The sequence below is a fragment of the Theropithecus gelada genome, chromosome 15, assembly GCF_003255815.1.
Source record: "Theropithecus gelada isolate Dixy chromosome 15, Tgel_1.0, whole genome shotgun sequence".
Lineage (NCBI taxonomy): Eukaryota > Metazoa > Chordata > Mammalia > Primates > Cercopithecidae > Theropithecus > Theropithecus gelada.
The window spans coordinates 100,165,460-100,173,404 of record NC_037683.1 but is presented as its reverse complement, the minus strand read 5'-3'; positions in this window follow the sequence as shown (position 1 = coordinate 100,173,404).

Below are 7,945 nucleotides of genomic sequence, written 5' to 3'. Positions count from 1 at the left end.
CTCCTTCTCAAAAAAAAAAAAAAAAAAAAAAAATATATATATATATATATATATATATTGCACCTGCTTTTATTTTGTTAACTGTTTTTTGAAGAAACTTCACTTTGCTTTTTCTTTGTAGAGGGTAATATGCACACATTAAAAATTTTAAAGATGCAGTTAATGAAAAATAAGACACTAAAAAACATCCATAATAATAACACCTATAGATAATCTAAGTACATTTACATGTAACCTTTCGACCTTTTCTATATATTTAAATTAAAATTAAAAAGTACATTCTACTTTATAAGTTGTGTCATCATACTCAGAAGCCCTCTAATACCACTTTTAGGGAGTGGTAGCTTTTTAAATATCTTCCTCTTTCTATTAGTTCATTTACACGCTGCTGATAAAGACATACCCAAGACTGAGCAATTTAAAAAAGAAAAGTTTAATGGACTTACAGTTCCTTGGGGTGGGGAAGCCTCACAATCATGGCAGAAGGTGAAAGGCATGTCTCACATGGCAGCAGACAAGAGGAGAGAGAGCTTGTGCAGGGAAACTCCCATTTTTAAAACCATCAGATCTTGTGAGACCCATTCACTATCATGAGAACAACATGGGAAAGACCTGTCCCCATGATTCAATCATCACCTGCTGGGTTCCTCCCACAACATGTGGGAATTACGGGAGATACAAGATGAGATTTGGGTGGGGACACAGAGCCAAACTATAATCACTCTTCAATCCATTTATCTTCTCGCAATTTAGGTCCTGTAATGAGCACATAGTTGGTTAGTACGAATTTTCTTTGATTGATTGGTACCATTTTTTAAAATCTAATGGAGCTTTTTATCTCTTCATAGCAATTCAAAAACTATTTATATTTACTGGTTACTGGTTTGTTTTGATACATTCTCACCATTTTACTTTATGTTTTAAATTTGCCATGCTTTCATGGTTTTTTTTTTTTCAAAAATCTCCCGTTGATAGCCTTTGTTGGATTGACTATGTATGCTTGTTGCTGTTTTATTCATTTTTAACTCTAATTTTTGTGGGTACATAGTAGGTGTATATATTTATAGGGCACATGAGATTTTTTTTTTTTTTTTTGAGACAGTGTCTCGCTGTAGGCATGCAACACATAATCACCACATCATGGGAAATTTATCCCTTGTGTTACAAACAATCCAGTTATACTCTTTTAGTTATTTTTAAATGTACAGTGAAATTATTACTGGCTATAGCCATCCTGTTGTGCTGTCAAATACTAGATTTTATTCATTTTTTCTAACTTTTTTATACGTATTAACCATTCCCTTCTCCCCGGTCCCCTCCCACTACTTTTCCCTGTTTCTGATAACCATCCTTCTACTCTGTATCTTCAAGAGTTCAATTATTTTGATTTTTAGACACCACAAATAAGTGAGAACATATAATATTTGCCTTTCTGTGCCTGGATTATTTCACTTAGCATAATGACCTCCAGTTCCATCCATATTATTGTAAATTACCAGATATCATTCTTTTTTTATGGCTGAATAGTACTCCATTGTGTATATGCACCACATTCTCTCTACCCATTCATCTGCTGATGGACACTTACGTTGCTTCCAAATCTTACCTATTGTGAAAAGTGCTGCAACAAATGTGAGAGTGCAGATATCTCTTCAATATACTCATTTCCTTTATTTTAGGTATATATCAATCAGTAGGATTTCTAGATCAAATGGTAGCTCTATTTTTAGTTTTTTGAGGAACCTCTGAACTGTTTTCCATAGTGATTGTACTAATTTACATACCCACCAACAGTATATGAAGGTTCCATTTTCTCTACATCCTCGCCAGCATTTGTTATTGCCTGTCTTTTGCATATAAGCCAGTTTAACTGGAGTGGGATGATATCTCATTACAGTTTTGATTTGCATTTCTTTGATGATCAATCATGTTGAGTATCTTTTCACATGACTGCTTGTCATTTGTATATCTTCTTTTGAGAAAGGTCTATTTAAATCTTTTGCCCATTTTTTGATTATTAGATTTTTTCCTGTAGAGTTGTTTGAGCTTCTTATATCTTCTGGTTATTAATCCCTTGTCAGATGAGTAGTTTGTGAATATTTTCTCCTAGTCTGTGTGTTGTCTCTTCACTTTGTTGATTGTTTCCTTTGCTGTGCAGAAGATTTTTTTGTATTATTTATTTATTTTTTATTTTTTGAGATGGAATCTCTCTTTCTCTTGCCCAGGCTGGAGTGCAGTGGTGCAATCACGGCTCACTGCAACCTCTGCCTCCCGGGCTCAAGTGAGGCTCCCACCTCAGCCTCCTGAGTAACTGGGATTATGGCGTGTGCCACCACGCCTGGCTAATTTTTGTATTTTTAGTAGAGACAGGGTTTCACCATGTTGACCAGCCTGTCTCAAACTCGTGACCGCAGGTGATCTGCCTGTCTTGGCCTCCCAAAGTTCTGGAATTACAGGTGTGAGCCACTGCGCCAGGCCAGAAGCTTTTTTAACTTGATATGATTACAGTTGTTCATGTTCGCTTTGGTTGCTTGTGCTTGTGGGATATTACTTAAGAAATTTTTGCCCAGACCAATGTCCTGGAGAGTTTCCCCAATGATTTCTTGCAATAGTTTCATAGTTTGAGATCTCAGATTTAAGTCTTAAATCCATTTATTTGATTTTTGTTTATGGTAAGAAATAGGGGTCTAGTTTTCTTTTTATAATTAATTAATTTTTTTTTTTGGAGTCAGAGTCTCGCTCTGTCGCTGAGGCTACAGTGCAAGTGGTGTGATCTCAGCTCACTGCAACCTCTGCCTCCTGGGTTCAAGTGATTCTCAAGCCTCAGCCTCCCGAGTAGCTGGGATTACAGGTGCCTACTATTATGCCCTGATAATTTTTGTATCTTTTGTAGAGACAGAGTTTCACCATGTTTGCCAGAGTGGTCTCAAACTCCTGACCTCAAATGATCCACCAGCATCAGCCTCCCAACGTGCTAGAATTACAGGCGTGAGCCACTGTACCCAACCTCATTTCATTCTTCTGAATATGGATATCCAGTTTTCCCAGCACAATTTATTGAAGAGACTGTCTTTTCCCCAATGTATGTTCTTGGCACCTTTGTCAAAAATGAGTTCACCGTAGGTGTGTGGATTTGTTTCTGGGTTCTTTATTCTGTTCCATTGGTCTATGTGTCTGTTTTTATACCAGTGCCATGCAATTTTGGTTATTATAACTCTATAGCATAATTTGAAATCAGGTTGGTATGTGATTCCTCCGGTTTTGTTCTTTCTGCTTAGGATAGTTTTGGCTATTCTGGGTCTTTTGTGGCTCCATATAAATTTTAGGATTTTTTTTTTTTTTTTCTGTGAAGAATGTCATTGGTATTTTGAAAGGGATTTCATTGAATCTGTAGATTGCTTTGAGTAGCATGGACATTTAAATATTGATTCTTCCAATCCATGAACAAGGAATATCCTTCCACTTTTTTGTGTCCTCTTCGATTTTTTTCATCAGTGTTTTATAGTTTTCTTTATAGAGATCTTTCACTTCCATGGTTAATTCCTAGGCATTTAATTTTATTTGTGCTATCGAGATTAGTTTTTAAGTTTCTTTTTCAGATTGTTCACTGTTGGCATATAGAAATGCTACTGAGTTTTGTAAGTTGATTTTGTATCCTGCAATTTTATCAAATTTGTTTATCAGCTCTAACAGTTTTATGGTGGAGTCTTCAGGTTTTTCTGAATATATAATAAGACCATACCATCTGCAAAGATAATTTGACTCCTTCATTTCTAATTTGGATGTCCTTTATTTCTTTCTCTTATCTGATTGCTCTAGCTGGGACTTCCAGTACTATGTTGAATAGCAATGGTCAAAGTGGGCATCCTGTCGTATTCCAGATCTTGGAGGAAAGGCTTTCAGTTTTCCCCCCTTCAGCATGATAATACCTGTGGATCTGTAATATATGGCTTTCATTATGTTGAGGATGTCTGTGGCTGTTTTGTCTCACCTTCCCCTTTTCCCCAATTATTTGAAGTCATAAATTAGACTTCTATTTTGTCTAGTGTTATCTTAAAACTTAGCCCATATATTTAACTGTTACTTTCTCTCAATGTCTAAGGGCTGGAAAGTTTCGTATCTTCCTCCTAAAGAAAACAACAACTTTTCCTAAGCCGCCTTCTTTTACCATTCTCACCATTTCCTATAAATTGTTTGTCCTGTTTTGCTATTCGTATTTTTTGCAATCCGTCTTTACTTGGAATTAACAATACATGTTACTGCTTTCTTCATGAAGAATAGCAAAAAGAGAAGTATTTAAACATATCTACCTTAAATAATTGTTATGAGAATTTGAGATGAAAGGAAAGGAAGAAAACTTATTTTACCAGGTGGAACCAAAGTCCCTTTTAGGGAAAAAAATAGACTGTTTAGGAAGAACCTCGATAAGTCATTGGATAGCAGCATGGAAGGGAGGCTCCAGAATAAAAAGGTTGAATGGAGAACACAATGAGATAATTCAAGTGCTTTTTGTAAGTAAACAATAATTTGTGGTGGCGAAATCAGAAGAGAGAAGAGAAGGGCATGAGAGAGGAGAGTAATATAGGACATAGCAACATGACCAGACACAGAAGCCTAAGGTGACTTACAGAGAATGAGTACTATCTACTCTTCTCTTTAAATTATCTGCTGCTTAAAATTTATATGTGTGTCCTTTGCTATTATCTATGAACTCTAATAAAAATATACCACACATCACTACCCCTTACTGAATGTTCCTGATTTTTGTAAGTGACTGAAGAATGTGGTTCCCTAGACAAAGAAAAAGCTTTGTCTCACTGTGGGCTAGTGCTGGAGTGGACATAAAGAGATCCACAATGCAGAGGGAAAATAAGAGTACAAGAAAAGCAGAATGGCTGGGCCTGGTGGCTCATGCTTATCATTCCAGCACTTTGGGAGGCAAAGATGGGAGGATTGCTTGAGTCCAGGAGTTCAATACCAACCTGCACAACACAGCGAGGCCCTGTCTCTACAAAAATAAATAAATAAATCAGTAATTAGCTGGATGTGGTGGTGTGCACCTGTAGTCCTAGTTACTTGGGAAGCTGAGGTGGGAGGATGGCTTGAGCCTGGGAGGTTGAGGCTACCATGAGCTGTAATTGCACCACTGCACTCCAGCCTGTGTGACAGAAAGAGACCCTGTCTCCAAAAGAAAAAAAAAAGAAAAGCAGAAAATTAGATTCAGAGGGGACTAGAAAAAAAAAAAACAAAATGATACTCTGAGAATTCACCAGATGCTTGGGGAAAGCACGAGACTCCACAGAATTCCAAGAATGAAAGTTCAAACTGCTCTTACTTATATCTTAATGTGCAGGAACATGGGCAGATGGTCAGTGAACAGTAGTGGTTACTATCAATGTGAAATTGAGATGATGATCTCCAGGTAAAATGTGCACCTCGTGAGTGCATACTCTGAAGTTCATCCTCTGCACCAGAAAGGCCCAATCAAATGTGAGGTGCTATTATGATTAGTGGATCCACAATTATGTGACGCTAGTCTAGGGTTAGAGTCATCTCAAAGGTATTGGGTCCTGAGAACATCTCTTCTTCAGCTTCTGACACAAACACTTTCCACTGGGAAGGGGTGACAAAGGCAGCTTTCATTAGTGATAAAGTTTCAAGGGTCTGTATGTGTTAGTTCTATATTTAGCCTTATTTACTGAGTCTCATTTTAAATATTCATTTCTAACTTAAGGTTATACAAAACATCCCAAAGCCAAGCCAGATCTTCTAGAATAGATTCTTTTTGCCAAGTAAATGCATTCCAGACATGCCATCTGACTTTAATTTGTTTGTAATGTTTCTCCTAGGAAGCAAACATGCTTGGTCTTAAGTGAGGCTTTAGTCCTTTCAAGCTATTCATTCAACCAATATTCATTAAGTGTCTCATATGTGCCAGGAACTATGCTGCATGCTGTAGAGACAATGTCATAATTATCATTGTCGTCATCATCACCCCTGGTCAGCCACAAATAGCAGAGTCAGGGTGTGGTGAGGGGAGAGGCATGCTTCAGCCACCCCCACAGTTGTATCAATTCCCCCACAACCATCCAAATAAATATTGATATGAGCTACATGAGAATGATGGCATGCTTGCTAGGTCAACTCTTAGAAACAAGAAAACAGCCAGGTGCAGTGGCTCACACCTGTAATATCAGCGCTTTGGAAGGCTGGAGCAGGAGAATTGCTTGAGGCTAGGAGTTCTAGATCACAGTGGGTAACACAGTGAGACCTCTGGGTCTACAAAAAATAAAAATAAAAATCGTAGCTAGGCTTGGTGCTGAGTGCCTGTAGTCCGAGTGACTCAGGAGGTTGAGGCAGGAGGATTGCCTGAGCCTAGGAGTTAAAGGCTACAGTGAGCTCTGATCACACCATTGCACTCCAGTCTGGGTGACAGAGCAAGACCCTGTATCCAAAAATACTAAAAATATTTTTAAAATAAGAAAAAGAAAAAAGAAAAGTTTCCCAGTCTCTCCTGTCGACCTTATTGATGGTGCCCCTAAACTCCTGGATATAGAAATTTGGGGATGTCATTGGCAGCAGCAATTTCTCCAGTTCCTCTACTTCAGCCTCTGTTTTTCTTCCATTGTCTCCTCTTCCCCACAATGCCTGTAATCCAGCAACTCAGGCTAGGCAACAGTCCATGGTACGCTTGATGTGGCTGCCATTGCTGGGACATGTCTATGCAACCAACAGGCAGTGGGGGACTTGGTGCCTTTGGCCTAACATGAGCCACACCAAACTCAAGCATCCCTAGTGCCTGTTGTTCAGGATACAAGATGTTATGGATGAATTATGTTCCTCCCCAAATTCGCAGATTGAACTCCTAACTCTAGTACCTCCAAATATGAACTTATTTAGAAATAGAGTCATTGCGGATGTAACTGACTTATGTTAAAATAAAATCATGCTGGAGTGGACCAATATGACTGGTGACCTTGCTTCGAAAAGGGGGAACTTTGCACACAAACACATGCACATAGGAAGAACACATGTGACTATGAAGGCAGAGATTAGGGTGATGCCAAGCCGAGGAGTGCCAAAGATAGCCAGCAAACCTTCAGAAGCTGGTGGAGAGGCATGAAACAGATGCCTCCTCTCAGCCCTCAGAAGGAACCAACTCTGTCTACACCGTGAACCTGGACTTCTAACCTCCAGGACTCAGTCAGTTTCTGTTGTTGAAGCACTCAGTTTGTAGTGCTTCATTACAGCTGCCCCAGCCAATTAATACAGGGGATTTAAAAAGAACTTGGATTTGGAGGGGTGACAGCATTGTGCTTACATTTTTAACTTCCTTTGTTGAGAATTCTACTGTTGGTGGACTCTTTTGTTAGGCTTTGCTTTAAAGAAAGCTCATTCCCCCTAAAGCAAGTATCTTATCGTATAATCATATCATATTATATATGGCTCCTTCCTTCTTTCTTTTCTTTTCTTTTCTTTTTGAGACAGACTTTCACTCTTCTTGCCCAGGCTGGAGTGCAATGGTGTGATCTCAGCTCACTGCAAACTCCGCCTTGTGGGTTCAAGCGATTCTCCTGCCTCAGCCTCCCTAGTAGCTGGGATTACAGGCATGCGCCACCACGCCCGGCTAATTTTGTATTTTTATTAAAGACAGCATTTCTCCATGTTGGTCAGGCTGGTCTCAAACTCCCGATCTCAGCTGATCCACCTGCCTCAGCCTCCCAAAGTGTTGAGATTACAGGCATGAGCCACTGTGCCTGGCCAGCAACAGCTTCTTTTAAGGCCACATTCATTACAACAGGGGTCAAAACTTTAATCCAATATTTCCCACACTTTAGTGTACATAAAAGTTTTCTGGGGAGCTTGTTCCAAATGCAGATTTCTAGGCTCCACTCTTCTTCCTACTGAGTCAGAATCTCTGAGGGCCAAGCCATGAGAATCTGTT